General features: G+C 73.8%; 16 non-coding genes and 10 pseudogenes across 16 annotated transcripts; all 26 read right to left on the bottom strand.

Moving 5' to 3' along the window:
* Positions 1–173: 173 nt before the first annotated feature.
* LOC133083098 (5S ribosomal RNA) lies at positions 174–292 on the bottom strand. Its single transcript, XR_009699162.1, has one exon. It is a non-coding gene; the product is annotated as a 5S ribosomal RNA (ribosomal RNA).
* Positions 293–1,210: 918 nt separating this feature from the next.
* On the bottom strand, positions 1,211–1,329 carry LOC133083073 (5S ribosomal RNA). The gene has a single exon (XR_009699137.1). It is a non-coding gene; the product is annotated as a 5S ribosomal RNA (ribosomal RNA).
* A 909-nt stretch (positions 1,330–2,238) lies between these two features.
* Positions 2,239–2,357, bottom strand: LOC133083259 (5S ribosomal RNA; annotated as a pseudogene).
* Positions 2,358–3,267: 910 nt separating this feature from the next.
* LOC133083097 (5S ribosomal RNA) lies at positions 3,268–3,386 on the bottom strand. The gene has a single exon (XR_009699161.1). It is a non-coding gene; the product is annotated as a 5S ribosomal RNA (ribosomal RNA).
* A 918-nt stretch (positions 3,387–4,304) lies between these two features.
* Positions 4,305–4,423, bottom strand: LOC133083071 (5S ribosomal RNA). The gene has a single exon (XR_009699135.1). It is a non-coding gene; the product is annotated as a 5S ribosomal RNA (ribosomal RNA).
* Positions 4,424–5,333: 910 nt separating this feature from the next.
* Positions 5,334–5,452, bottom strand: LOC133083258 (5S ribosomal RNA; annotated as a pseudogene).
* Positions 5,453–6,361: 909 nt separating this feature from the next.
* LOC133083087 (5S ribosomal RNA) lies at positions 6,362–6,480 on the bottom strand. The gene has a single exon (XR_009699151.1). It is a non-coding gene; the product is annotated as a 5S ribosomal RNA (ribosomal RNA).
* Positions 6,481–7,398: 918 nt separating this feature from the next.
* Positions 7,399–7,517, bottom strand: LOC133083070 (5S ribosomal RNA). The gene has a single exon (XR_009699134.1). It is a non-coding gene; the product is annotated as a 5S ribosomal RNA (ribosomal RNA).
* Positions 7,518–8,427: 910 nt separating this feature from the next.
* On the bottom strand, positions 8,428–8,546 carry LOC133083257 (5S ribosomal RNA; annotated as a pseudogene).
* A 911-nt stretch (positions 8,547–9,457) lies between these two features.
* On the bottom strand, positions 9,458–9,576 carry LOC133083173 (5S ribosomal RNA; annotated as a pseudogene).
* Positions 9,577–10,493: 917 nt separating this feature from the next.
* Positions 10,494–10,612, bottom strand: LOC133083068 (5S ribosomal RNA). Its single transcript, XR_009699133.1, has one exon. It is a non-coding gene; the product is annotated as a 5S ribosomal RNA (ribosomal RNA).
* A 910-nt stretch (positions 10,613–11,522) lies between these two features.
* On the bottom strand, positions 11,523–11,641 carry LOC133083256 (5S ribosomal RNA; annotated as a pseudogene).
* A 910-nt stretch (positions 11,642–12,551) lies between these two features.
* LOC133083096 (5S ribosomal RNA) lies at positions 12,552–12,670 on the bottom strand. The gene has a single exon (XR_009699160.1). It is a non-coding gene; the product is annotated as a 5S ribosomal RNA (ribosomal RNA).
* Positions 12,671–13,292: 622 nt separating this feature from the next.
* LOC133083067 (5S ribosomal RNA) lies at positions 13,293–13,411 on the bottom strand. The gene has a single exon (XR_009699132.1). It is a non-coding gene; the product is annotated as a 5S ribosomal RNA (ribosomal RNA).
* Positions 13,412–14,321: 910 nt separating this feature from the next.
* LOC133083253 (5S ribosomal RNA) lies at positions 14,322–14,440 on the bottom strand (annotated as a pseudogene).
* Positions 14,441–15,350: 910 nt separating this feature from the next.
* On the bottom strand, positions 15,351–15,469 carry LOC133083086 (5S ribosomal RNA). The gene has a single exon (XR_009699150.1). It is a non-coding gene; the product is annotated as a 5S ribosomal RNA (ribosomal RNA).
* Positions 15,470–16,387: 918 nt separating this feature from the next.
* On the bottom strand, positions 16,388–16,506 carry LOC133083066 (5S ribosomal RNA). Its single transcript, XR_009699131.1, has one exon. It is a non-coding gene; the product is annotated as a 5S ribosomal RNA (ribosomal RNA).
* A 910-nt stretch (positions 16,507–17,416) lies between these two features.
* On the bottom strand, positions 17,417–17,535 carry LOC133083252 (5S ribosomal RNA; annotated as a pseudogene).
* A 910-nt stretch (positions 17,536–18,445) lies between these two features.
* On the bottom strand, positions 18,446–18,564 carry LOC133083095 (5S ribosomal RNA). Its single transcript, XR_009699159.1, has one exon. It is a non-coding gene; the product is annotated as a 5S ribosomal RNA (ribosomal RNA).
* Positions 18,565–19,482: 918 nt separating this feature from the next.
* LOC133083065 (5S ribosomal RNA) lies at positions 19,483–19,601 on the bottom strand. Its single transcript, XR_009699130.1, has one exon. It is a non-coding gene; the product is annotated as a 5S ribosomal RNA (ribosomal RNA).
* A 910-nt stretch (positions 19,602–20,511) lies between these two features.
* On the bottom strand, positions 20,512–20,630 carry LOC133083270 (5S ribosomal RNA; annotated as a pseudogene).
* Positions 20,631–21,540: 910 nt separating this feature from the next.
* LOC133083085 (5S ribosomal RNA) lies at positions 21,541–21,659 on the bottom strand. Its single transcript, XR_009699149.1, has one exon. It is a non-coding gene; the product is annotated as a 5S ribosomal RNA (ribosomal RNA).
* A 918-nt stretch (positions 21,660–22,577) lies between these two features.
* LOC133083064 (5S ribosomal RNA) lies at positions 22,578–22,696 on the bottom strand. Its single transcript, XR_009699129.1, has one exon. It is a non-coding gene; the product is annotated as a 5S ribosomal RNA (ribosomal RNA).
* A 910-nt stretch (positions 22,697–23,606) lies between these two features.
* LOC133083251 (5S ribosomal RNA) lies at positions 23,607–23,725 on the bottom strand (annotated as a pseudogene).
* Positions 23,726–24,636: 911 nt separating this feature from the next.
* On the bottom strand, positions 24,637–24,755 carry LOC133083172 (5S ribosomal RNA; annotated as a pseudogene).
* A 917-nt stretch (positions 24,756–25,672) lies between these two features.
* Positions 25,673–25,791, bottom strand: LOC133083063 (5S ribosomal RNA). Its single transcript, XR_009699128.1, has one exon. It is a non-coding gene; the product is annotated as a 5S ribosomal RNA (ribosomal RNA).
* Between the last annotated feature and the right edge of the window lie 336 nt (positions 25,792–26,127).

The following is a 26,127-nucleotide window of genomic DNA, read 5'->3' as shown; positions in this document are numbered from 1 at the left end:
TCCAGGGCCGCCTTCTGGCCGCCTGGCCGGCCAGGCCGGCGCGGAGCGCCCCCTCTGGCGCGCTGTGGTGGGAGGGGCCGGAGGAGGTGGGGCCTGCAGCGCTGCCCGGCGGGGGCGGGGGCGGGGGCGGAGGCGGCGGGCGACTAAAGGAGAAGGCGGAGCGGGAGGCAAGAAGCCTACAGCACCCGGTATTCCCAGGCGGTCTCCCATCCAAGTACTAACCAGGCCCGACCCTGCTTAGCTTCCGAGATCAGACGAGTTCCGGCGCGTTCAGGGTGGTATGGCCGTAGACGTTAAGAGGGGCCCGCGGAGTGCCTCTTGAGGCCCAGCTTCGCTGGCGCTTGCGCCTCCCCGCCAGCCCAGCGGCCAGCCCGCCCCGGCAGGGCCCCGCCGCCCGCCCAGGCAGGGCAACGGCGGCCTCGGGTACCAGGGGGGTGGCGGAGGGTTCGGCGACCTCCCAGCCCAGGGCGGGCGGGACCCACCAAACCGTTCGGCGCTTGGCGCCCCGCCCCAGATCCCGCACGTCGCTCACAGGGACGTGGCCCCGGAGGCTTCAGGGCCCGGGGCCCGCGGTCCCTTGGGCCTCCCCTCTGCCCGCCCACGCGGCGCTAGGCGCAGCCCAGCCGCAGCCCGGGCCGGCCCTCCTGCCCGACGGCAGTCGGCCCTTAACCCACTGGGAGCCACCATTGAGTCGGCACGGCCCCTTAGCCCCAGCAAGGCCACCCTTGCCCCCACGCCACCCGCCGAGCACAGGACCCGGCGCCTTGTGGCCGGCCGGCCCGGAGCACCGGCCCCGGCCCCCGCCCCCGCTCCCGCCCCCGGCCGTGGCGAAACGGCGGAGGGGGGGCTTTTTCCGGAGGGAGCTGTGGAGAGACACACCGGCAGATAGGTGGCTGCGCCGGGGCTGGGCGCTAGTGGGGGCGGCCAGGTGCAGGTCAAGGGGCTCGCGGGCCGCACGGCCGGCACCCGGGCCTGAGGCGGAGTCTGGGTTCAGGCCAGCCACCCCGGGAGCGGCTGGGATGCGGCTGCCTTCCAGGGCCGCCTTCTGGCCGCCTGGCCGGCCAGGCAGGCGGAGAGCGCCCCCTCTGGCGCGCTGTGGTGGGAGGGGCCGGAGGAGGTGGGGCCTGCAGCGGTGCCCGGCGGGGGCGGGGGCGGGGGCGGGTGCGGAGGCGGCGGGCGACTAAAGGAGAAGGCGGAGCGGGAGGCAAAAAGCCTACAGCACCCGGTATTCCCAGGCGGTCTCCCATCCAAGTACTAACCAGGCCCGACCCTGCTTAGCTTCCGAGATCAGACGAGATCGGGCGCGTTCAGGGTGGTATGGCCGTAGACGCAGGAGGGGCCCGCGCGGTGCCTCTTGAGGCCCAGCTTCGCTGGCGCCTGCGCCTTACCGCCATGCCGGCGGCCAGCCCTCTCCGGCAGGGCCCTGCCGCCCGCCCAGGCAGGCGACAGGAGGCCTCGGGGACCCGGGGGTGGCGGAGTGGTGGGCCACCTCGCAGCCCAGGGCGGGCGGGACGCTCCAGGCCCGTCGGCGCTTGGCGCCCCGCCGCAGATCCCGCTCGACGCTCACAGGGACGCGGCCCCGGAGGCTTCAGGGCCCGGCGGCCGCGGTCCCTTGGGCATCCCCCCCTGCCCGCCCACGCGGAGTTAGGCGCAGCCCGGCCACGGCCGGGCCGGCCCTCCGGCCGGGCAGCAGCTGGCCCGAAGCCACTGGGAGCCACCATGGAGTGGGCACGGCCCCTTAGCCCCAGCAAGGCCCCCCCTTGCCCCCACGCCGCCCGCCGAGCACAGGACCCCGGCCCTGGTGGCCGGCAGGCCCGGAGAAGCGGCCCCGGCCCCCGCCCCCGCTCCCGCCCCCGGCCGTGGCGAAACGGCGGAGGGGGGGCTTTTTCCGGAGGGAGCTGTGGAGAGACACACGGGCAGACAGGGGGCTGCGGCGCGGCTGGGCTCCGGTGGGGGCGGCCAAGTGCAGGTCGAGGGCCTCGCGGGCCGCACGGACGGCACCCCGGCCTGCGGCGGAGTCTGGGTCCGGGCCAGCCACCACGGGAGCGGCTGGGGTGGCGGCTGCCTTCCAGGGCCGCATTCTGGCCGCATGTCCAGCCAGCTCGGCGGGGAGCGATCCCTCCGGCGCGCTGTGTTGGGAGGGACGTGAGGAGGTGAGGCCTGCAGCGGTGCTCAGCGGGGGCGGAGGCGGCCTCGGCCGCGGGCCACTAAATGTCAAGGCGGAGCGGGAGGCAAAAAAGCCTACAGCACTCGGTATTCCCATGTGGTCTCCCATCCAGGTACGAAACAGGCCAGACCCTGATTAGCTTCCGAGATCAGACGAGGTGTGGTGCGTTCAGGGAGGTGTGGCCGTAGAATGCAGCGGGGGCCACGGTGTGCCTCTTGAGGCTTAGCTTCGCTGGTGCTGGCGACTTACCGCCAGCCCGGCAGCCAACCCTCTCCGGCGCGGCCCTGCCGTCCGCCCAGGCAAGCGACAGGAGGCCTCGAGGGCCCGGGGGTGGTGGAGTTGTGGGCGACTTCGCAGCTCAGGTCAGGCGGGACCCTCCAGGCCTGTAGGCGCTTGGCCCTCCGCCCCAGAGCCGCTCAACGCTCACAGGACTTGGCCCCGGAGGCTTAAGGGCCTGTGGCCCTCGGTCCCTTGTGCATTCCCCACCCTGTCAATCCACACAGTGCTAGGCGCAGCCCAGCCACGGCCTGGCCGGCCCGCCTGCCCAACGGCAGTTGGCCCGAAGCCACTGGGAGCCACCATTGAGCCGGCACGGCCCCTTAGACACAGCAACGCCACCCTTGCCCCCACGCCAACTGCCGAGCAAAGTTCCCGGCGCCTGGTGTCTAGCCAGCCCAGCGAACCGGTCCCAGCCCACGACCCCGCTCCCACTCTCGGCCGTGGCGAAGTGGCAAAGGGTGGGCTTTTTCCGGAGGGAGCTGTGGAGAGACACACGGGCAGACAGGGGGCTGCGGCGCGGCTGGGCTCCGGTGGGGGCGGCCAAGTGCAGGTCGAGGGCTTCGTGGGCCGCACGGACGGCACCCCGGCCTGCGGCGGAGTCTGGGTCCGGGCCAGCCACCACGGGAGCGGCTGGGGTGGCGGCTGCCTTCCAGGGCCGCCTTCTGGCCGCCTGGCCGGCCAGGCCGGCGCGGAGCGCCCCCTCTGGCGCGCTGTGGTGGGAGGGGCCGGAGGAGGTGGGGCCTGCAGCGCTGCCCGGCGGGGGCGGGGGCGGGGGCGGAGGCGGCGGGCGACTAAAGGAGAAGGCGGAGCGGGAGGCAAGAAGCCTACAGCACCCGGTATTCCCAGGCGGTCTCCCATCCAAGTACTAACCAGGCCCGACCCTGCTTAGCTTCCGAGATCAGACGAGTTCCGGCGCGTTCAGGGTGGTATGGCCGTAGACGTTAAGAGGGGCCCGCGGAGTGCCTCTTGAGGCCCAGCTTCGCTGGCGCTTGCGCCTCCCCGCCAGCCCAGCGGCCAGCCCGCCCCGGCAGGGCCCCGCCGCCCGCCCAGGCAGGGCAACGGCGGCCTCGGGTACCAGGGGGGTGGCGGAGGGTTCGGCGACCTCCCAGCCCAGGGCGGGCGGGACCCACCAAACCGTTCGGCGCTTGGCGCCCCGCCCCAGATCCCGCACGTCGCTCACAGGGACGTGGCCCCGGAGGCTTCAGGGCCCGGGGCCCGCGGTCCCTTGGGCCTCCCCTCTGCCCGCCCACGCGGCGCTAGGCGCAGCCCAGCCGCAGCCCGGGCCGGCCCTCCTGCCCGACGGCAGTCGGCCCTTAACCCACTGGGAGCCACCATTGAGTCGGCACGGCCCCTTAGCCCCAGCAAGGCCACCCTTGCCCCCACGCCACCCGCCGAGCACAGGACCCGGCGCCTTGTGGCCGGCCGGCCCGGAGCACCGGCCCCGGCCCCCGCCCCCGCTCCCGCCCCCGGCCGTGGCGAAACGGCGGAGGGGGGGCTTTTTCCGGAGGGAGCTGTGGAGAGACACACCGGCAGATAGGTGGCTGCGCCGGGGCTGGGCGCTAGTGGGGGCGGCCAGGTGCAGGTCAAGGGGCTCGCGGGCCGCACGGCCGGCACCCGGGCCTGAGGCGGAGTCTGGGTTCAGGCCAGCCACCCCGGGAGCGGCTGGGATGCGGCTGCCTTCCAGGGCCGCCTTCTGGCCGCCTGGCCGGCCAGGCAGGCGGAGAGCGCCCCCTCTGGCGCGCTGTGGTGGGAGGGGCCGGAGGAGGTGGGGCCTGCAGCGGTGCCCGGCGGGGGCGGGGGCGGGGGCGGGGGCGGAGGCGGCGGGCGACTAAAGGAGAAGGCGGAGCGGGAGGCAAAAAGCCTACAGCACCCGGTATTCCCAGGCGGTCTCCCATCCAAGTACTAACCAGGCCCGACCCTGCTTAGCTTCCGAGATCAGACGAGATCGGGCGCGTTCAGGGTGGTATGGCCGTAGACGCAGGAGGGGCCCGCGCGGTGCCTCTTGAGGCCCAGCTTCGCTGGCGCCTGCGCCTTACCGCCATGCCGGCGGCCAGCCCTCTCCGGCAGGGCCCTGCCGCCCGCCCAGGCAGGCGACAGGAGGCCTCGGGGACCCGGGGGTGGCGGAGTGGTGGGCCACCTCGCAGCCCAGGGCGGGCGGGACGCTCCAGGCCCGTCGGCGCTTGGCGCCCCGCCGCAGATCCCGCTCGACGCTCACAGGGACGCGGCCCCGGAGGCTTCAGGGCCCGGCGGCCGCGGTCCCTTGGGCATCCCCCCCTGCCCGCCCACGCGGAGTTAGGCGCAGCCCGGCCACGGCCGGGCCGGCCCTCCGGCCGGGCAGCAGCTGGCCCGAAGCCACTGGGAGCCACCATGGAGTGGGCACGGCCCCTTAGCCCCAGCAAGGCCCCCCCTTGCCCCCACGCCGCCCGCCGAGCACAGGACCCCGGCCCTGGTGGCCGGCAGGCCCGGAGAAGCGGCCCCGGCCCCCGCCCCCGCTCCCGCCCCCGGCCGTGGCGAAACGGCGGAGGGGGGGGCTTTTTCCGGAGGGAGCTGTGGAGAGACACACGGGCAGACAGGGGGCTGCGGCGCGGCTGGGCTCCGGTGGGGGCGGCCAAGTGCAGGTCGAGGGCCTCGCGGGCCGCACGGACGGCACCCCGGCCTGCGGCGGAGTCTGGGTCCGGGCCAGCCACCACGGGAGCGGCTGGGGTGGCGGCTGCCTTCCAGGGCCGCATTCTGGCCGCATGTCCAGCCAGCTCGGCGGGGAGCGATCCCTCCGGCGCGCTGTGTTGGGAGGGACGTGAGGAGGTGAGGCCTGCAGCGGTGCTCAGCGGGGGCGGAGGCGGCCTCGGCCGCGGGCCACTAAATGTCAAGGCGGAGCGGGAGGCAAAAAAGCCTACAGCACTCGGTATTCCCATGTGGTCTCCCATCCAGGTACGAAACAGGCCAGACCCTGATTAGCTTCCGAGATCAGACGAGGTGTGGTGCGTTCAGGGAGGTGTGGCCGTAGAATGCAGCGGGGGCCACGGTGTGCCTCTTGAGGCTTAGCTTCGCTGGTGCTGGCGACTTACCGCCAGCCCGGCAGCCAACCCTCTCCGGCGCGGCCCTGCCGTCCGCCCAGGCAAGCGACAGGAGGCCTCGAGGGCCCGGGGGTGGTGGAGTTGTGGGCGACTTCGCAGTTCAGGTCAGGCGGGACCCTCCAGGCCTGTAGGCGCTTGGCCCTCCGCCCCAGAGCCGCTCAACGCTCACAGGACTTGGCCCCGGAGGCTTAAGGGCCTGTGGCCCTCGGTCCCTTGTGCATTCCCCACCCTGTCAATCCACACAGTGCTAGGCGCAGCCCAGCCACGGCCTGGCCGGCCCGCCTGCCCAACGGCAGTTGGCCCGAAGCCACTGGGAGCCACCATTGAGCCGGCACGGCCCCTTAGACACAGCAACGCCACCCTTGCCCCCACGCCAACTGCCGAGCAAAGTTCCTGGCGCCTGGTGTCTAGCCAGCCCAGCGATCCGGTCCCAGTCCACGACCCCGCTCCCACTCTCGGCCGTGGCGAAGTGGCAAAGGGTGGGCTTTTTCCGGAGGGAGCTGTGGAGAGACACACGGGCAGACAGGGGGCTGCGGCGCGGCTGGGCTCCGGTGGGGGCGGCCAAGTGCAGGTCGAGGGCTTCGTGGGCCGCACGGACGGCACCCCGGCCTGCGGCGGAGTCTGGGTCCGGGCCAGCCACCACGGGAGCGGCTGGGGTGGCGGCTGCCTTCCAGGGCCGCCTTCTGGCCGCCTGGCCGGCCAGGCCGGCGCGGAGCGCCCCCTCTGGCGCGCTGTGGTGGGAGGGGCCGGAGGAGGTGGGGCCTGCAGCGCTGCCCGGCGGGGGCGGGGCGGGGGCGGAGGCGGCGGGCGACTAAAGGAGAAGGCGGAGCGGGAGGCAAGAAGCCTACAGCACCCGGTATTCCCAGGCGGTCTCCCATCCAAGTACTAACCAGGCCCGACCCTGCTTAGCTTCCGAGATCAGACGAGTTCGGGCGCGTTCAGGGTGGTATGGCCGTAGACGTTAAGAGGGGCCCGCGGAGTGCCTCTTGAGGCCCAGCTTCGCTGGCGCTTGCGCCTCCCCGCCAGCCCGGCGGCCAGCCCGCCCCGGCAGGGCCCCGCCGCCCGCCCAGGCAGGGCAACGGCGGCCTCGGGTACCAGGGGAGTGGCGGAGGGTTCGGCGACCTCCCAGCCCAGGGCGGGCGGGACCCACCAAACCGTTCGGCGCTTGGCGCCCCGCCCCAGATCCCGCACGTCGCTCACAGGGACGTGGCCCCGGAGGCTTCAGGGCCCGGGGCCCGCGGTCCCTTGGGCCTCCCCTCTGCCCGCCCACGCGGCGCTAGGCGCAGCCCAGCCGCAGCCCGGGCCGGCCCTCCTGCCCGACGGCAGTCGGCCCTTAACCCACTGGGAGCCACCATTGAGTCGGCACGGCCCCTTAGCCCCAGCAAGGCCACCCTTGCCCCCACGCCACCCGCCGAGCACAGGACCCGGCGCCTTGTGGCCGGCCGGCCCGGAGCACCGGCCCCGGCCCCCGCCCCCGCTCCCGCCCCCGGCCGTGGCGAAACGGCGGAGGGGGGGCTTTTTCCGGAGGGAGCTGTGGAGAGACACACCGGCAGATAGGTGGCTGCGCCGGGGCTGGGCGCTAGTGGGGGCGGCCAGGTGCAGGTCAAGGGGCTCGCGGGCCGCACGGCCGGCACCCGGGCCTGAGGCGGAGTCTGGGTTCAGGCCAGCCACCCCGGGAGCGGCTGGGATGCGGCTGCCTTCCAGGGCCGCCTTCTGGCCGCCTGGCCGGCCAGGCAGGCGGAGAGCGCCCCCTCTGGCGCGCTGTGGTGGGAGGGGCCGGAGGAGGTGGGGCCTGCAGCGGTGCCCGGCGGGGGCGGGGGCGGGGGCGGGGGCGGAGGCGGCGGGCGACTAAAGGAGAAGGCGGAGCGGGAGGCAAAAAGCCTACAGCACCCGGTATTCCCAGGCGGTCTCCCATCCAAGTACTAACCAGGCCCGACCCTGCTTAGCTTCCGAGATCAGACGAGATCGGGCGCGTTCAGGGTGGTATGGCCGTAGACGCAGGAGGGGCCCGCGCGGTGCCTCTTGAGGCCCAGCTTCGCTGGCGCCTGCGCCTTACCGCCATGCCGGCGGCCAGCCCTCTCCGGCAGGGCCCTGCCGCCCGCCCAGGCAGGCGACAGGAGGCCTCGGGGACCCGGGGGTGGCGGAGTGGTGGGCCACCTCGCAGCCCAGGGCGGGCGGGACGCTCCAGGCCCGTCGGCGCTTGGCGCCCCGCCGCAGATCCCGCTCGACGCTCACAGGGACGCGGCCCCGGAGGCTTCAGGGCCCGGCGGCCGCGGTCCCTTGGGCATCCCCCCCTGCCCGCCCACGCGGAGTTAGGCGCAGCCCGGCCACGGCCGGGCCGGCCCTCCGGCCGGGCAGCAGCTGGCCCGAAGCCACTGGGAGCCACCATGGAGTGGGCACGGCCCCTTAGCCCCAGCAAGGCCCCCCCTTGCCCCCACGCCGCCCGCCGAGCACAGGACCCCGGCCCTGGTGGCCGGCAGGCCCGGAGAAGCGGCCCCGGCCCCCGCCCCCGCTCCCGCCCCCGGCCGTGGCGAAACGGCGGAGGGGGGGGCTTTTTCCGGAGGGAGCTGTGGAGAGACACACGGGCAGACAGGGGGCTGCGGCGCGGCTGGGCTCCGGTGGGGGCGGCCAAGTGCAGGTCGAGGGCCTCGCGGGCCGCACGGACGGCACCCCGGCCTGCGGCGGAGTCTGGGTCCGGGCCAGCCACCACGGGAGCGGCTGGGGTGGCGGCTGCCTTCCAGGGCCGCATTCTGGCCGCATGTCCAGCCAGCTCGGCGGGGAGCGATCCCTCCGGCGCGCTGTGTTGGGAGGGACGTGAGGAGGTGAGGCCTGCAGCGGTGCTCAGCGGGGGCGGAGGCGGCCTCGGCCGCGGGCCACTAAATGTCAAGGCGGAGCGGGAGGCAAAAAAGCCTACAGCACTCGGTATTCCCATGTGGTCTCCCATCCAGGTACGAAACAGGCCAGACCCTGATTAGCTTCCGAGATCAGACGAGGTGTGGTGCGTTCAGGGAGGTGTGGCCGTAGAATGCAGCGGGGGCCACGGTGTGCCTCTTGAGGCTTAGCTTCGCTGGTGCTGGCGACTCACCGCCAGCCCGGCAGCCAACCCTCTCCGGCGCGGCCCTGCCGTCCGCCCAGGCAAGCGACAGGAGGCCTCGAGGGCCCGGGGGTGGTGGAGTTGTGGGCGACTTCGCAGCTCAGGTCAGGCGGGACCCTCCAGGCCTGTAGGCGCTTGGCCCTCCGCCCCAGAGCCGCTCAACGCTCACAGGACTTGGCCCCGGAGGCTTAAGGGCCTGTGGCCCTCGGTCCCTTGTGCATTCCCCACCCTGTCAATCCACACAGTGCTAGGCGCAGCCCAGCCACGGCCTGGCCGGCCCTCCTGCCCGACGGCAGTCGGCCCTTAACCCACTGGGAGCCACCATTGAGCCGGCACGGCCCCTTAGCCCCAGCAAGGCCACCCTTGCCCCCACGCCACCCGCCGAGCACAGGACCCGGCGCCTGGTGTCTAGCCAGCCCAGCGAACCGGTCCCAGCCCCCGCCCCCGCTCCCGCCCCCGGCCGTGGCGAAACGGCGGAGGGTGGGCTTTTTCCGGAGGGAGCTGTGGAGATACACACGGGCAGACAGGGGGCTGCGGCGCGGCTGGGCTCCGGTGGGGGCGGCCAAGTGCAGGTCGAGGGCTTCGTGGGCCGCACGGACGGCACCCCGGCCTGCGGCGGAGTCTGGGTCCGGGCCAGCCACCACGGGAGCGGCTGGGGTGGCGGCTGCCTTCCAGGGCCGCCTTCTGGCCGCCTGGCCGGCCAGGCCGGCGCGGAGCGCCCCCTCTGGCGCGCTGTGGTGGGAGGGGCCGGAGGAGGTGGGGCCTGCAGCGCTGCTCGGCGGGGGCGGGGGCGGCGGCGGAGGCGGCGGGCGACTAAAGGAGAAGGCGGAGCGGGAGGCAAAAAGCCTACAGCACCCGGTATTCCCAGGCGGTCTCCCATCCAAGTACTAACCAGGCCCGACCCTGCTTAGCTTCCGCGATCAGACGAGATGGGGCACGTTCAGGGTGGTATGGCCTTAGAGGGCAGCCGGGGCCACGGGGTGCCTCTTGAGGCTTTGCTTCGCTGGTGCTGGCGACTTGCTCCCTGCTCGGCGGTCAGCCCTCTTCAGCAAGGCCCTGCCGCCCGCCCAGGCTGGCGACAGGAGGCCTCAGGGACCCAGGGGTTGCATAGTCAAGGGCGACCTCGCAGCTCAGGTCAGGCGGGATCCTCCAGGCCCGTAGGTGCTTGGCGCTCCGCCCCAGGTCCCGCTTGATGCTCACAAGGACGTGGCCCCGGAGGCTTAATGTCCCTTGGCCCTAGGTCCCTCGGGCATTACCAACCCTGTCCACTCACGCAGTGCTAGGCACAACCTAGCCGTGGCCGGGCCGGCCCTCCTGCCCGACGGCAGTTGCCCCGAATCCACTGGGAGCCACCATTGTGTTGGCATGGCCCATTACAGCCAGCAAGGCCACACTTGCATCCACGCCAACTGCCGAGCACTGTTCCCGGTGCCTAGTGGTCGGCCGGTTCGGAGAACGAGTCCTGGCCCACGACCCCGCTCCCGCACTCGGCCGTGGCGAAACGGCGGAGGGGGGGCTTTTTCCGGAGGGAGCTGTGGAGAGACACACCGGCAGATAGGTGGCTGCGCCGGGGCTGGGCGCTAGTGGGGGCGGCCAGGTGCAGGTCAAGGGGCTCGCGGGCCGCACGGCCGGCACCCGGGCCTGAGGCGGAGTCTGGGTTCAGGCCAGCCACCCCGGGAGCGGCTGGGATGCGGCTGCCTTCCAGGGCCGCCTTCTGGCCGCCTGGCCGGCCAGGCAGGCGGAGAGCGCCCCCTCTGGCGCGCTGTGGTGGGAGGGGCCGGAGGAGGTGGGGCCTGCAGCGGTGCCCGGCGGGGGCGGGGGCGGGGGCGGGGGCGGAGGCGGCGGGCGACTAAAGGAGAAGGCGGAGCGGGAGGCAAAAAGCCTACAGCACCCGGTATTCCCAGGCGGTCTCCCATCCAAGTACTAACCAGGCCCGACCCTGCTTAGCTTCCGAGATCAGACGAGATCGGGCGCGTTCAGGGTGGTATGGCCGTAGACGCAGGAGGGGCCCGCGCGGTGCCTCTTGAGGCCCAGCTTCGCTGGCGCCTGCGCCTTACCGCCATGCCGGCGGCCAGCCCTCTCCGGCAGGGCCCTGCCGCCCGCCCAGGCAGGCGACAGGAGGCCTCGGGGACCCGGGGGTGGCGGAGTGGTGGGCCACCTCGCAGCCCAGGGCGGGCGGGACGCTCCAGGCCCGTCGGCGCTTGGCGCCCCGCCGCAGATCCCGCTCGACGCTCACAGGGACGCGGCCCCGGAGGCTTCAGGGCCCGGCGGCCGCGGTCCCTTGGGCATCCCCCCCTGCCCGCCCACGCGGAGTTAGGCGCAGCCCGGCCACGGCCGGGCCGGCCCTCCGGCCGGGCAGCAGCTGGCCCGAAGCCACTGGGAGCCACCATGGAGTGGGCACGGCCCCTTAGCCCCAGCAAGGCCCCCCCTTGCCCCCACGCCGCCCGCCGAGCACAGGACCCCGGCCCTGGTGGCCGGCAGGCCCGGAGAAGCGGCCCCGGCCCCCGCCCCCGCTCCCGCCCCCGGCCGTGGCGAAACGGCAGAGGGGGGGGCTTTTTCCGGAGGGAGCTGTGGAGAGACACACGGGCAGACAGGGGGCTGCGGCGCGGCTGGGCTCCGGTGGGGGCGGCCAAGTGCAGGTCGAGGGCCTCGCGGGCCGCACGGACGGCACCCCGGCCTGCGGCGGAGTCTGGGTCCGGGCCAGCCACCACGGGAGCGGCTGGGGTGGCGGCTGCCTTCCAGGGCCGCATTCTGGCCGCATGTCCAGCCAGCTCGGCGGGGAGCGATCCCTCCGGCGCGCTGTGTTGGGAGGGACGTGAGGAGGTGAGGCCTGCAGCGGTGCTCAGCGGGGGCGGAGGCGGCCTCGGCCGCGGGCCACTAAATGTCAAGGCGGAGCGGGAGGCAAAAAAGCCTACAGCACTCGGTATTCCCATGTGGTCTCCCATCCAGGTACGAAACAGGCCAGACCCTGATTAGCTTCCGAGATCAGACGAGGTGTGGTGCGTTCAGGGAGGTGTGGCCGTAGAATGCAGCGGGGGCCACGGTGTGCCTCTTGAGGCTTAGCTTCGCTGGTGCTGGCGACTTACCGCCAGCCCGGCAGCCAACCCTCTCCGGCGCGGCCCTGCCGTCCGCCCAGGCAAGCGACAGGAGGCCTCGAGGGCCCGGGGGTGGTGGAGTTGTGGGCGACTTCGCAGCTCAGGTCAGGCGGGACCCTCCAGGCCTGTAGGCGCTTGGCCCTCCGCCCCAGAGCCGCTCAACGCTCACAGGACTTGGCCCCGGAGGCTTAAGGGCCTGTGGCCCTCGGTCCCTTGTGCATTCCCCACCCTGTCAATCCACACAGTGCTAGGCGCAGCCCAGCCACGGCCTGGCCGGCCCGCCTGCCCAACGGCAGTTGGCCCGAAGCCACTGGGAGCCACCATTGAGCCGGCACGGCCCCTTAGACACAGCAACGCCACCCTTGCCCCCACGCCAACTGCCGAGCAAAGTTCCTGGCGCCTGGTGTCTAGCCAGCCCAGCGAACCGGTCCCAGTCCACGACCCCACTCCCACTCTCGGCCGTGGCGAAGTGGCAAAGGGTGGGCTTTTTCCGGAGGGAGCTGTGGAGAGACACACGGGCAGACAGGGGGCTGCGGCGCGGCTGGGCTCCGGTGGGGGCGGCCAAGTGCAGGTCGAGGGCTTCGTGGGCCGCACGGACGGCACCCCGGCCTGCGGCGGAGTCTGGGTCCGGGCCAGCCACCACGGGAGCGGCTGGGGTGGCGGCTGCCTTCCAGGGCCGCCTTCTGGCCGCCTGGCCGGCCAGGCCGGCGCGGAGCGCCCCCTCTGGCGCGCTGTGGTGGGAGGGGCCGGAGGAGGTGGGGCCTGCAGCGCTGCCCGGCGGGGGCGGGGGCGGGGGCGGAGGCGGCGGGCGACTAAAGGAGAAGGCGGAGCGGGAGGCAAGAAGCCTACAGCACCCGGTATTCCCAGGCGGTCTCCCATCCAAGTACTAACCAGGCCCGACCCTGCTTAGCTTCCGAGATCAGACGAGTTCCGGCGCGTTCAGGGTGGTATGGCCGTAGACGTTAAGAGGGGCCCGCGGAGTGCCTCTTGAGGCCCAGCTTCGCTGGCGCTTGCGCCTCCCCGCCAGCCCGGCGGCCAGCCCGCCCCGGCAGGGCCCCGCCGCCCGCCCAGGCAGGGCAACGGCGGCCTCGGGTACCAGGGGGGTGGCGGAGGGTTCGGCGACCTCCCAGCCCAGGGCGGGCGGGACCCACCAAACCGTTCGGCGCTTGGCGCCCCGCCCCAGATCCCGCACGTCGCTCACAGGGACGTGGCCCCGGAGGCTTTTTCCGGAGGGAGCTGTGGAGAGACACACCGGCAGATAGGTGGCTGCGCCGGGGCTGGGCGCTAGTGGGGGCGGCCAGGTGCAGGTCAAGGGGCTCGCGGGCCGCACGGCCGGCACCCGGGCCTGAGGCGGAGTCTGGGTTCAGGCCAGCCACCCCGGGAGCGGCTGGGATGCGGCTGCCTTCCAGGGCCGCCTTCTGGCCGCCTGGCCGGCCAGGCAGGCGGAGAGCGCCCCCTCTGGCGCGCTGTGGTGGGAGGGGCCGGAGGAGGTGGGGCCTGCAGCGGTGCCCGGCGGGGGCGGGGGCGGGGGCGGGGGCGGAGGCGGCGGGCGACTAAAGGAGAAGGCGGAGCGGGAGGCAAAAAGCCTACAGCACCCGGTATTCCCAGGCGGTCTCCCATCCAAGTACTAACCAGGCCCGACCCTGCTTAGCTTCCGAGATCAGACGAGATCGGGCGCGTTCAGGGTGGTATGGCCGTAGACGCAGGAGGGGCCCGCGCGGTGCCTCTTGAGGCCCAGCTTCGCTGGCGCCTGCGCCTTACCGCCATGCCGGCGGCCAGCCCTCTCCGGCAGGGCCCTGCCGCCCGCCCAGGCAGGCGACAGGAGGCCTCGGGGACCCGGGGGTGGCGGAGTGGTGGGCCACCTCGCAGCCCAGGGCGGGCGGGACGCTCCAGGCCCGTCGGCGCTTGGCGCCCCGCCGCAGATCCCGCTCGACGCTCACAGGGACGCGGCCCCGGAGGCTTCAGGGCCCGGCGGCCGCGGTCCCTTGGGCATCCCCCCCTGCCCGCCCACGCGGAGTTAGGCGCAGCCCGGCCACGGCCGGGCCGGCCCTCCGGCCGGGCAGCAGCTGGCCCGAAGCCACTGGGAGCCACCATGGAGTGGGCACGGCCCCTTAGCCCCAGCAAGGCCCCCCCTTGCCCCCACGCCGCCCGCCGAGCACAGGACCCCGGCCCTGGTGGCCGGCAGGCCCGGAGAAGCGGCCCCGGCCCCCGCCCCCGCTCCCGCCCCCGGCCGTGGCGAAACGGCGGAGGGGGGGGCTTTTTCCGGAGGGAGCTGTGGAGAGACACACGGGCAGACAGGGGGCTGCGGCGCGGCTGGGCTCCGGTGGGGGCGGCCAAGTGCAGGTCGAGGGCCTCGCGGGCCGCACGGACGGCACCCCGGCCTGCGGCGGAGTCTGGGTCCGGGCCAGCCACCACGGGAGCGGCTGGGGTGGCGGCTGCCTTCCAGGGCCGCATTCTGGCCGCATGTCCAGCCAGCTCGGCGGGGAGCGATCCCTCCGGCGCGCTGTGTTGGGAGGGACGTGAGGAGGTGAGGCCTGCAGCGGTGCTCAGCGGGGGCGGAGGCGGCCTCGGCCGCGGGCCACTAAATGTCAAGGCGGAGCGGGAGGCAAAAAAGCCTACAGCACTCGGTATTCCCATGTGGTCTCCCATCCAGGTACGAAACAGGCCAGACCCTGATTAGCTTCCGAGATCAGACGAGGTGTGGTGCGTTCAGGGAGGTGTGGCCGTAGAATGCAGCGGGGGCCACGGTGTGCCTCTTGAGGCTTAGCTTCGCTGGTGCTGGCGACTTACCGCCAGCCCGGCAGCCAACCCTCTCCGGCGCGGCCCTGCCGTCCGCCCAGGCAAGCGACAGGAGGCCTCGAGGGCCCGGGGGTGGTGGAGTTGTGGGCGACTTCGCAGCTCAGGTCAGGCGGGACCCTCCAGGCCTGTAGGCGCTTGGCCCTCCGCCCCAGAGCCGCTCAACGCTCACAGGACTTGGCCCCGGAGGCTTAAGGGCCTGTGGCCCTCGGTCCCTTGTGCATTCCCCACCCTGTCAATCCACACAGTGCTAGGCGCAGCCCAGCCACGGCCTGGCCGGCCCGCCTGCCCAACGGCAGTTGGCCCGAAGCCACTGGGAGCCACCATTGAGCCGGCACGGCCCCTTAGACACAGCAACGCCACCCTTGCCCCCACGCCAACTGCCGAGCAAAGTTCCTGGCGCCTGGTGTCTAGCCAGCCCAGCGAACCGGTCCCAGTCCACGACCCCGCTCCCACTCTCGGCCGTGGCGAAGTGGCAAAGGGTGGGCTTTTTCCGGAGGGAGCTGTGGAGAGACACACGGGCAGACAGGGGGCTGCGGCGCGGCTGGGCTCCGGTGGGGGCGGCCAAGTGCAGGTCGAGGGCTTCGTGGGCCGCACGGACGGCACCCCGGCCTGCGGCGGAGTCTGGGTCCGGGCCAGCCACCACGGGAGCGGCTGGGGTGGCGGCTGCCTTCCAGGGCCGCCTTCTGGCCGCCTGGCCGGCCAGGCCGGCGCGGAGCGCCCCCTCTGGCGCGCTGTGGTGGGAGGGGCCGGAGGAGGTGGGGCCTGCAGCGCTGCCCGGCGGGGGCGGGGGCGGGGGCGGAGGCGGCGGGCGACTAAAGGAGAAGGCGGAGCGGGAGGCAAGAAGCCTACAGCACCCGGTATTCCCAGGCGGTCTCCCATCCAAGTACTAACCAGGCCCGACCCTGCTTAGCTTCCGAGATCAGACGAGTTCGGGCGCGTTCAGGGTGGTATGGCCGTAGACGTTAAGAGGGGCCCGCGGAGTGCCTCTTGAGGCCCAGCTTCGCTGGCGCTTGCGCCTCCCCGCCAGCCCGGCGGCCAGCCCGCCCCGGCAGGGCCCCGCCGCCCGCCCAGGCAGGGCAACGGCGGCCTCGGGTACCAGGGGAGTGGCGGAGGGTTCGGCGACCTCCCAGCCCAGGGCGGGCGGGACCCACCAAACCGTTCGGCGCTTGGCGCCCCGCCCCAGATCCCGCACGTCGCTCACAGGGACGTGGCCCCGGAGGCTTCAGGGCCCGGGGCCCGCGGTCCCTTGGGCCTCCCCTCTGCCCGCCCACGCGGCGCTAGGCGCAGCCCAGCCGCAGCCCGGGCCGGCCCTCCTGCCCGACGGCAGTCGGCCCTTAACCCACTGGGAGCCACCATTGAGTCGGCACGGCCCCTTAGCCCCAGCAAGGCCACCCTTGCCCCCACGCCACCCGCCGAGCACAGGACCCGGCGCCTTGTGGCCGGCCGGCCCGGAGCACCGGCCCCGGCCCCCGCCCCCGCTCCCGCCCCCGGCCGTGGCGAAACGGCGGAGGGGGGGCTTTTTCCGGAGGGAGCTGTGGAGAGACACACCGGCAGATAGGTGGCTGCGCCGGGGCTGGGCGCTAGTGGGGGCGGCCAGGTGCAGGTCAAGGGGCTCGCGGGCCGCACGGCCGGCACCCGGGCCTGAGGCGGAGTCTGGGTTCAGGCCAGCCACCCCGGGAGCGGCTGGGATGCGGCTGCCTTCCAGGGCCGCCTTCTGGCCGCCTGGCCGGCCAGGCAGGCGGAGAGCGCCCCCTCTGGCGCGCTGTGGTGGGAGGGGCCGGAGGAGGTGGGGCCTGCAGCGGTGCCCGGCGGGGGCGGGGGCGGGGGCGGGGGCGGAGGCGGCGGGCGACTAAAGGAGAAGGCGGAGCGGGAGGCAAAAAGCCTACAGCACCCGGTATTCCCAGGCGGTCTCCCATCCAAGTACTAACCAGGCCCGACCCTGCTTAGCTTCCGAGATCAGACGAGATCGGGCGCGTTCAGGGTGGTATGGCCGTAGACGCAGGAGGGGCCCGCGCGGTGCCTCTTGAGGCCCAGCTTCGCTGGCGCCTGCGCCTTACCGCCATGCCGGCGGCCAGCCCTCTCCGGCAGGGCCCTGCCGCCCGCCCAGGCAGGCGACAGGAGGCCTCGGGGACCCGGGGGTGGCGGAGTGGTGGGCCACCTCGCAGCCCAGGGCGGGCGGGACGCTCCAGGCCCGTCGGCGCTTGGCGCCCCGCCGCAGATCCCGCTCGACGCTCACAGGGACGCGGCCCCGGAGGCTTCAGGGCCCGGCGGCCGCGGTCCCTTGGGCATCCCCCCCTGCCCGCCCACGCGGAGTTAGGCGCAGCCCGGCCACGGCCGGGCCGGCCCTCCGGCCGGGCAGCAGCTGGCCCGAAGCCACTGGGAGCCACCATGGAGTGGGCACGGCCCCTTAGCCCCAGCAAGGCCCCCCCTTGCCCCCACGCCACCCGCCGAGCACAGGACCCCGGCCCTGGTGGCCGGCAGGCCCGGAGAAGCGGCCCCGGCCCCCGCCCCCGCTCCCGCCCCCGGCCGTGGCGAAACGGCGGAGGGGGGGGCTTTTTCCGGAGGGAGCTGTGGAGAGACACACGGGCAGACAGGGGGCTGCGGCGCGGCTGGGCTCCGGTGGGGGCGGCCAAGTGCAGGTCGAGGGCCTCGCGGGCCGCACGGACGGCACCCCGGCCTGCGGCGGAGTCTGGGTCCGGGCCAGCCACCACGGGAGCGGCTGGGGTGGCGGCTGCCTTCCAGGGCCGCATTCTGGCCGCATGTCCAGCCAGCTCGGCGGGGAGCGATCCCTCCGGCGCGCTGTGTTGGGAGGGACGTGAGGAGGTGAGGCCTGCAGCGGTGCTCAGCGGGGGCGGAGGCGGCCTCGGCCGCGGGCCACTAAATGTCAAGGCGGAGCGGGAGGCAAAAAAGCCTACAGCACTCGGTATTCCCATGTGGTCTCCCATCCAGGTACGAAACAGGCCAGACCCTGATTAGCTTCCGAGATCAGACGAGGTGTGGTGCGTTCAGGGAGGTGTGGCCGTAGAATGCAGCGGGGGCCACGGTGTGCCTCTTGAGGCTTAGCTTCGCTGGTGCTGGCGACTTACCGCCAGCCCGGCAGCCAACCCTCTCCGGCACGGCCCTGCCGTCCGCCCAGGCAAGCGACAGGAGGCCTCGAGGGCCCGGGGGTGGTGGAGTTGTGGGCGACTTCGCAGCTCAGGTCAGGCGGGACCCTCCAGGCCTGTAGGCGCTTGGCCCTCCGCCCCAGAGCCGCTCAACGCTCACAGGACTTGGCCCCGGAGGCTTAAGGGCCTGTGGCCCTCGGTCCCTTGTGCATTCCCCACCCTGTCAATCCACACAGTGCTAGGCGCAGCCCAGCCACGGCCTGGCCGGCCCGCCTGCCCAACGGCAGTTGGCCCGAAGCCACTGGGAGCCACCATTGAGCCGGCACGGCCCCTTAGACACAGCAACGCCACCCTTGCCCCCACGCCAACTGCCCAGCAAAGTTCCCGGCGCCTGGTGTCTAGCCAGCCCAGCGAACCGGTCCCAGCCCACGACCCCGCTCCCACTCTCGGCCGTGGCGAAGTGGCAAAGGGTGGGCTTTTTCCGGAGGGAGCTGTGGAGAGACACACGGGCAGACAGGGGGCTGCGGCGCGGCTGGGCTCCGGTGGGGGCGGCCAAGTGCAGGTCGAGGGCTTCGTGGGCCGCACGGACGGCACCCCGGCCTGCGGCGGAGTCTGGGTCCGGGCCAGCCACCACGGGAGCGGCTGGGGTGGCGGCTGCCTTCCAGGGCCGCCTTCTGGCCGCCTGGCCGGCCAGGCCGGCGCGGAGCGCCCCCTCTGGCGCGCTGTGGTGGGAGGGGCCGGAGGAGGTGGGGCCTGCAGCGCTGCCCGGCGGGGGCGGGGGCGGGGGCGGAGGCGGCGGGCGACTAAAGGAGAAGGCGGAGCGGGAGGCAAGAAGCCTACAGCACCCGGTATTCCCAGGCGGTCTCCCATCCAAGTACTAACCAGGCCCGACCCTGCTTAGCTTCCGAGATCAGACGAGTTCCGGCGCGTTCAGGGTGGTATGGCCGTAGACGTTAAGAGGGGCCCGCGGAGTGCCTCTTGAGGCCCAGCTTCGCTGGCGCTTGCGCCTCCCCGCCAGCCCAGCGGCCAGCCCGCCCCGGCAGGGCCCCGCCGCCCGCCCAGGCAGGGCAACGGCGGCCTCGGGTACCAGGGGGGTGGCGGAGGGTTCGGCGACCTCCCAGCCCAGGGCGGGCGGGACCCACCAAACCGTTCGGCGCTTGGCGCCCCGCCCCAGATCCCGCACGTCGCTCACAGGGACGTGGCCCCGGAGGCTTCAGGGCCCGGGGCCCGCGGTCCCTTGGGCCTCCCCTCTGCCCGCCCACGCGGCGCTAGGCGCAGCCCAGCCGCAGCCCGGGCCGGCCCTCCTGCCCGACGGCAGTCGGCCCTTAACCCACTGGGAGCCACCATTGAGTCGGCACGGCCCCTTAGCCCCAGCAAGGCCACCCTTGCCCCCACGCCACCCGCCGAGCACAGGACCCGGCGCCTTGTGGCCGGCCGGCCCGGAGCACCGGCCCCGGCCCCCGCCCCCGCTCCCGCCCCCGGCCGTGGCGAAACGGCGGAGGGGGGGCTTTTTCCGGAGGGAGCTGTGGAGAGACACACCGGCAGATAGGTGGCTGCGCCGGGGCTGGGCGCTAGTGGGGGCGGCCAGGTGCAGGTCAAGGGGCTCGCGGGCCGCACGGCCGGCACCCGGGCCTGAGGCGGAGTCTGGGTTCAGGCCAGCCACCCCGGGAGCGGCTGGGATGCGGCTGCCTTCCAGGGCCGCCTTCTGGCCGCCTGGCCGGCCAGGCAGGCGGAGAGCGCCCCCTCTGGCGCGCTGTGGTGGGAGGGGCCGGAGGAGGTGGGGCCTGCAGCGGTGCCCGGCGGGGGCGGGGGCGGGGGCGGGGGCGGAGGCGGCGGGCGACTAAAGGAGAAGGCGGAGCGGGAGGCAAAAAGCCTACAGCACCCGGTATTCCCAGGCGGTCTCCCATCCAAGTACTAACCAGGCCCGACCCTGCTTAGCTTCCGAGATCAGACGAGATCGGGCGCGTTCAGGGTGGTATGGCCGTAGACGCAGGAGGGGCCCGCGCGGTGCCTCTTGAGGCCCAGCTTCGCTGGCGCCTGCGCCTTACCGCCATGCCGGCGGCCAGCCCTCTCCGGCAGGGCCCTGCCGCCCGCCCAGGCAGGCGACAGGAGGCCTCGGGGACCCGGGGGTGGCGGAGTGGTGGGCCACCTCGCAGCCCAGGGCGGGCGGGACGCTCCAGGCCCGTCGGCGCTTGGCGCCCCGCCGCAGATCCCGCTCGACGCTCACAGGGACGCGGCCCCGGAGGCTTCAGGGCCCGGCGGCCGCGGTCCCTTGGGCATCCCCCCCTGCCCGCCCACGCGGAGTTAGGCGCAGCCCGGCCACGGCCGGGCCGGCCCTCCGGCCGGGCAGCAGCTGGCCCGAAGCCACTGGGAGCCACCATGGAGTGGGCACGGCCCCTTAGCCCCAGCAAGGCCCCCCCTTGCCCCCACGCCGCCCGCCGAGCACAGGACCCCGGCCCTGGTGGCCGGCAGGCCCGGAGAAGCGGCCCCGGCCCCCGCCCCCGCTCCCGCCCCCGGCCGTGGCGAAACGGCGGAGGGGGGGGCTTTTTCCGGAGGGAGCTGTGGAGAGACACACGGGCAGACAGGGGGCTGCGGCGCGGCTGGGCTCCGGTGGGGGCGGCCAAGTGCAGGTCGAGGGCCTCGCGGGCCGCACGGACGGCACCCCGGCCTGCGGCGGAGTCTGGGTCCGGGCCAGCCACCACGGGAGCGGCTGGGGTGGCGGCTGCCTTCCAGGGCCGCATTCTGGCCGCATGTCCAGCCAGCTCGGCGGGGAGCGATCCCTCCGGCGCGCTGTGTTGGGAGGGACGTGAGGAGGTGAGGCCTGCAGCGGTGCTCAGCGGGGGCGGAGGCGGCCTCGGCCGCGGGCCACTAAATGTCAAGGCGGAGCGGGAGGCAAAAAAGCCTACAGCACTCGGTATTCCCATGTGGTCTCCCATCCAGGTACGAAACAGGCCAGACCCTGATTAGCTTCCGAGATCAGACGAGGTGTGGTGCGTTCAGGGAGGTGTGGCTGTAGAATGCAGCGGGGGCCACGGTGTGCCTCTTGAGGCTTAGCTTCGCTGGTGCTGGCGACTTACCGCCAGCCCGGCAGCCAACCCTCTCCGGCGCGGCCCTGCCGTCCGCCCAGGCAAGCGACAGGAGGCCTCGAGGGCCCGGGGGTGGTGGAGTTGTGGGCGACTTCGCAGCTCAGGTCAGGCGGGACCCTCCAGGCCTGTAGGCGCTTGGCCCTCCGCCCCAGAGCCGCTCAACGCTCACAGGACTTGGCCCCGGAGGCTTAAGGGCCTGTGGCCCTCGGTCCCTTGTGCATTCCCCACCCTGTCAATCCACACAGTGCTAGGCGCAGCCCAGCCACGGCCTGGCCGGCCCGCCTGCCCAACGGCAGTTGGCCCGAAGCCACTGGGAGCCACCATTGAGCCGGCACGGCCCCTTAGACACAGCAACGCCACCCTTGCCCCCACGCCAACTGCCGAGCAAAGTTCCTGGCGCCTGGTGTCTAGCCAGCCCAGCGAACCGGTCCCAGTCCACGACCCCACTCCCACTCTCGGCCGTGGCGAAGTGGCAAAGGGTGGGCTTTTTCCGGAGGGAGCTGTGGAGAGACACACGGGCAGACAGGGGGCTGCGGCGTGGCTGGGCTCCGGTGGGGGCGGCCAAGTGCAGGTCGAGGGCTTCGTGGGCCGCACGGACGGCACCCCGGCCTGCGGCGGAGTCTGGGTCCGGGCCAGCCACCACGGGAGCGGCTGGGGTGGCGGCTGCCTTCCAGGGCCGCCTTCTGGCCGCCTGGCCGGCCAGGCCGGCGCGGAGCGCCCCCTCTGGCGCGCTGTGGTGGGAGGGGCCGGAGGAGGTGGGGCCTGCAGCGCTGCCCGGCGGGGGCGGGGGCGGGGGCGGAGGCGGCGGGCGACTAAAGGAGAAGGCGGAGCGGGAGGCAAGAAGCCTACAGCACCCGGTATTCCCAGGCGGTCTCCCATCCAAGTACTAACCAGGCCCGACCCTGCTTAGCTTCCGAGATCAGACGAGTTCGGGCGCGTTCAGGGTGGTATGGCCGTAGACGTTAAGAAGGGCCCGCGGAGTGCCTCTTGAGGCCCAGCTTCGCTGGCGCTTGCGCCTCCCCGCCAGCCCGGCGGCCAGCCCGCCCCGGCAGGGCCCCGCCGCCCGCCCAGGCAGGGCAACGGCGGCCTCGGGTACCAGGGGGGTGGCGGAGGGTTCGGCGACCTCCCAGCCCAGGGCGGGCGGGACCCACCAAACCGTTCGGCGCTTGGCGCCCCGCCCCAGATCCCGCACGTCGCTCACAGGGACGTGGCCCCGGAGGCTTCAGGGCCCGGGGCCCGCGGTCCCTTGGGCCTCCCCTCTGCCCGCCCACGCGGCGCTAGGCGCAGCCCAGCCGCAGCCCGGGCCGGCCCTCCTGCCCGACGGCAGTCGGCCCTTAACCCACTGGGAGCCACCATTGAGTCGGCACGGCCCCTTAGCCCCAGCAAGGCCACCCTTGCCCCCACGCCACCCGCCGAGCACAGGACCCGGCGCCTTGTGGCCGGCCGGCCCGGAGCACCGGCCCCGGCCCCCGCCCCCGCTCCCGCCCCCGGCCGTGGCGAAACGGCGGAGGGGGGGCTTTTTCCGGAGGGAGCTGTGGAGAGACACACCGGCAGATAGGTGGCTGCGCCGGGGCTGGGCGCTAGTGGGGGCGGCCAGGTGCAGGTCAAGGGGCTCGCGGGCCGCACGGCCGGCACCCGGGCCTGAGGCGGAGTCTGGGTTCAGGCCAGCCACCCCGGGAGCGGCTGGGATGCGGCTGCCTTCCAGGGCCGCCTTCTGGCCGCCTGGCCGGCCAGGCAGGCGGAGAGCGCCCCCTCTGGCGCGCTGTGGTGGGAGGGGCCGGAGGAGGTGGGGCCTGCAGCGGTGCCCGGCGGGGGCGGGGGCGGGGGCGGGGGCGGAGGCGGCGGGCGACTAAAGGAGAAGGCGGAGCGGGAGGCAAAAAGCCTACAGCACCCGGTATTCCCAGGCGGTCTCCCATCCAAGTACTAACCAGGCCCGACCCTGCTTAGCTTCCGAGATCAGACGAGATCGGGCGCGTTCAGGGTGGTATGGCCGTAGACGCAGGAGGGGCCCGCGCGGTGCCTCTTGAGGCCCAGCTTCGCTGGCGCCTGCGCCTTACCGCCATGCCGGCGGCCAGCCCTCTCCGGCAGGGCCCTGCCGCCCGCCCAGGCAGGCGACAGGAGGCCTCGGGGACCCGGGGGTGGCGGAGTGGTGGGCCACCTCGCAGCCCAGGGCGGGCGGGACGCTCCAGGCCCGTCGGCGCTTGGCGCCCCGCCGCAGATCCCGCTCGACGCTCACAGGGACGCGGCCCCGGAGGCTTCAGGGCCCGGCGGCCGCGGTCCCTTGGGCATCCCCCCCTGCCCGCCCACGCGGAGTTAGGCGCAGCCCGGCCACGGCCGGGCCGGCCCTCCGGCCGGGCAGCAGCTGGCCCGAAGCCACTGGGAGCCACCATGGAGTGGGCACGGCCCCTTAGCCCCAGCAAGGCCCCCCCTTGCCCCCACGCCGCCCGCCGAGCACAGGACCCCGGCCCTGGTGGCCGGCAGGCCCGGAGAAGCGGCCCCGGCCCCCGCCCCCGCTCCCGCCCCCGGCCGTGGCGAAACGGCGGAGGGGGGGGCTTTTTCCGGAGGGAGCTGTGGAGAGACACACGGGCAGACAGGGGGCTGCGGCGCGGCTGGGCTCCGGTGGGGGCGGCCAAGTGCAGGTCGAGGGCCTCGCGGGCCGCACGGACGGCACCCCGGCCTGCGGCGGAGTCTGGGTCCGGGCCAGCCACCACGGGAGCGGCTGGGGTGGCGGCTGCCTTCCAGGGCCGCATTCTGGCCGCATGTCCAGCCAGCTCGGCGGGGAGCGATCCCTCCGGCGCGCTGTGTTGGGAGGGACGTGAGGAGGTGAGGCCTGCAGCGGTGCTCAGCGGGGGCGGAGGCGGCCTCGGCCGCGGGCCACTAAATGTCAAGGCGGAGCGGGAGGCAAAAAAGCCTACAGCACTCGGTATTCCCATGTGGTCTCCCATCCAGGTACGAAACAGGCCAGACCCTGATTAGCTTCCGAGATCAGACGAGGTGTGGTGCGTTCAGGGAGGTGTGGCCGTAGAATGCAGCGGGGGCCACGGTGTGCCTCTTGAGGCTTAGCTTCGCTGGTGCTGGCGACTCACCGCCAGCCCGGCAGCCAACCCTCTCCGGCGCGGCCCTGCCGTCCGCCCAGGCAAGCGACAGGAGGCCTCGAGGGCCCGGGGGTGGTGGAGTTGTGGGCGACTTCGCAGCTCAGGTCAGGCGGGACCCTCCAGGCCTGTAGGCGCTTGGCCCTCCGCCCCAGAGCCGCTCAACGCTCACAGGACTTGGCCCCGGAGGCTTAATGGCCTGTGGCCCTCGGTCCCTTGTGCATTCCCCACCCTGTCAATCCACACAGTGCTAGGCGCAGCCCAGCCACGGCCTGGCCGGCCCTCCTGCCCGACGGCAGTCGGCCCTTAACCCACTGGGAGCCACCATTGAGCCGGCACGGCCCCTTAGCCCCAGCAAGGCCACCCTTGCCCCCACGCCACCCGCCGAGCACAGGACCCGGCGCCTGGTGTCTAGCCAGCCCAGCGAACCGGTCCCAGCCCCCGCCCCCGCTCCCGCCCCCGGCCGTGGCGAAACGGCGGAGGGTGGGCTTTTTCCGGAGGGAGCTGTGGAGATACACACGGGCAGACAGGGGGCTGCGGCGCGGCTGGGCTCCGGTGGGGGCGGCCAAGTGCAGGTCGAGGGCTTCGTGGGCCGCACGGACGGCACCCCGGCCTGCGGCGGAGTCTGGGTCCGGGCCAGCCACCACGGGAGCGGCTGGGGTGGCGGCTGCCTTCCAGGGCCGCCTTCTGGCCGCCTGGCCGGCCAGGCCGGCGCGGAGCGCCCCCTCTGGCGCGCTGTGGTGGGAGGGGCCGGAGGAGGTGGGGCCTGCAGCGCTGCTCGGCGGGGGCGGGGGCGGCGGCGGAGGCGGCGGGCGACTAAAGGAGAAGGCGGAGCGGGAGGCAAAAAGCCTACAGCACCCGGTATTCCCAGGCGGTCTCCCATCCAAGTACTAACCAGGCCCGACCCTGCTTAGCTTCCGCGATCAGACGAGATGGGGCACGTTCAGGGTGGTATGGCCTTAGAGGGCAGCCGGGGCCACGGGGTGCCTCTTGAGGCTTTGCTTCGCTGGTGCTGGCGACTTGCTCCCTGCTCGGCGGTCAGCCCTCTTCAGCAAGGCCCTGCCGCCCGCCCAGGCTGGCGACAGGAGGCCTCAGGGACCCAGGGGTTGCATAGTCAAGGGCGACCTCGCAGCTCAGGTCAGGCGGGATCCTCCAGGCCCGTAGGTGCTTGGCGCTCCGCCCCAGGTCCCGCTTGATGCTCACAAGGACGTGGCCCCGGAGGCTTAATGTCCCTTGGCCCTAGGTCCCTCGGGCATTACCAACCCTGTCCACTCACGCAGTGCTAGGCACAACCTAGCCGTGGCCGGGCCGGCCCTCCTGCCCGACGGCAGTTGCCCCGAATCCACTGGGAGCCACCATTGTGTTGGCATGGCCCATTACAGCCAGCAAGGCCACACTTGCATCCACGCCAACTGCCGAGCACTGTTCCCGGTGCCTAGTGGTCGGCCGGTTCGGAGAACGAGTCCTGGCCCACGACCCCGCTCCCGCACTCGGCCGTGGCGAAACGGCGGAGGGGGGGCTTTTTCCGGAGGGAGCTGTGGAGAGACACACCGGCAGATAGGTGGCTGCGCCGGGGCTGGGCGCTAGTGGGGGCGGCCAGGTGCAGGTCAAGGGGCTCGCGGGCCGCACGGCCGGCACCCGGGCCTGAGGCGGAGTCTGGGTTCAGGCCAGCCACCCCGGGAGCGGCTGGGATGCGGCTGCCTTCCAGGGCCGCCTTCTGGCCGCCTGGCCGGCCAGGCAGGCGGAGAGCGCCCCCTCTGGCGCGCTGTGGTGGGAGGGGCCGGAGGAGGTGGGGCCTGCAGCGGTGCCCGGCGGGGGCGGGGGCGGGGGCGGGGGCGGAGGCGGCGGGCGACTAAAGGAGAAGGCGGAGCGGGAGGCAAAAAGCCTACAGCACCCGGTATTCCCAGGCGGTCTCCCATCCAAGTACTAACCAGGCCCGACCCTGCTTAGCTTCCGAGATCAGACGAGATCGGGCGCGTTCAGGGTGGTATGGCCGTAGACGCAGGAGGGGCCCGCGCGGTGCCTCTTGAGGCCCAGCTTCGCTGGCGCCTGCGCCTTACCGCCATGCCGGCGGCCAGCCCTCTCCGGCAGGGCCCTGCCGCCCGCCCAGGCAGGCGACAGGAGGCCTCGGGGACCCGGGGGTGGCGGAGTGGTGGGCCACCTCGCAGCCCAGGGCGGGCGGGACGCTCCAGGCCCGTCGGCGCTTGGCGCCCCGCCGCAGATCCCGCTCGACGCTCACAGGGACGCGGCCCCGGAGGCTTCAGGGCCCGGCGGCCGCGGTCCCTTGGGCATCCCCCCCTGCCCGCCCACGCGGAGTTAGGCGCAGCCCGGCCACGG

Source organism: Eubalaena glacialis, unplaced genomic scaffold (assembly GCF_028564815.1).
Source record: "Eubalaena glacialis isolate mEubGla1 unplaced genomic scaffold, mEubGla1.1.hap2.+ XY scaffold_248_1, whole genome shotgun sequence".
NCBI lineage: Eukaryota > Metazoa > Chordata > Mammalia > Artiodactyla > Balaenidae > Eubalaena > Eubalaena glacialis.
Note: the sequence above shows the minus strand (reverse complement) of the source record. Positions and strands in the feature narration are given on the sequence as shown.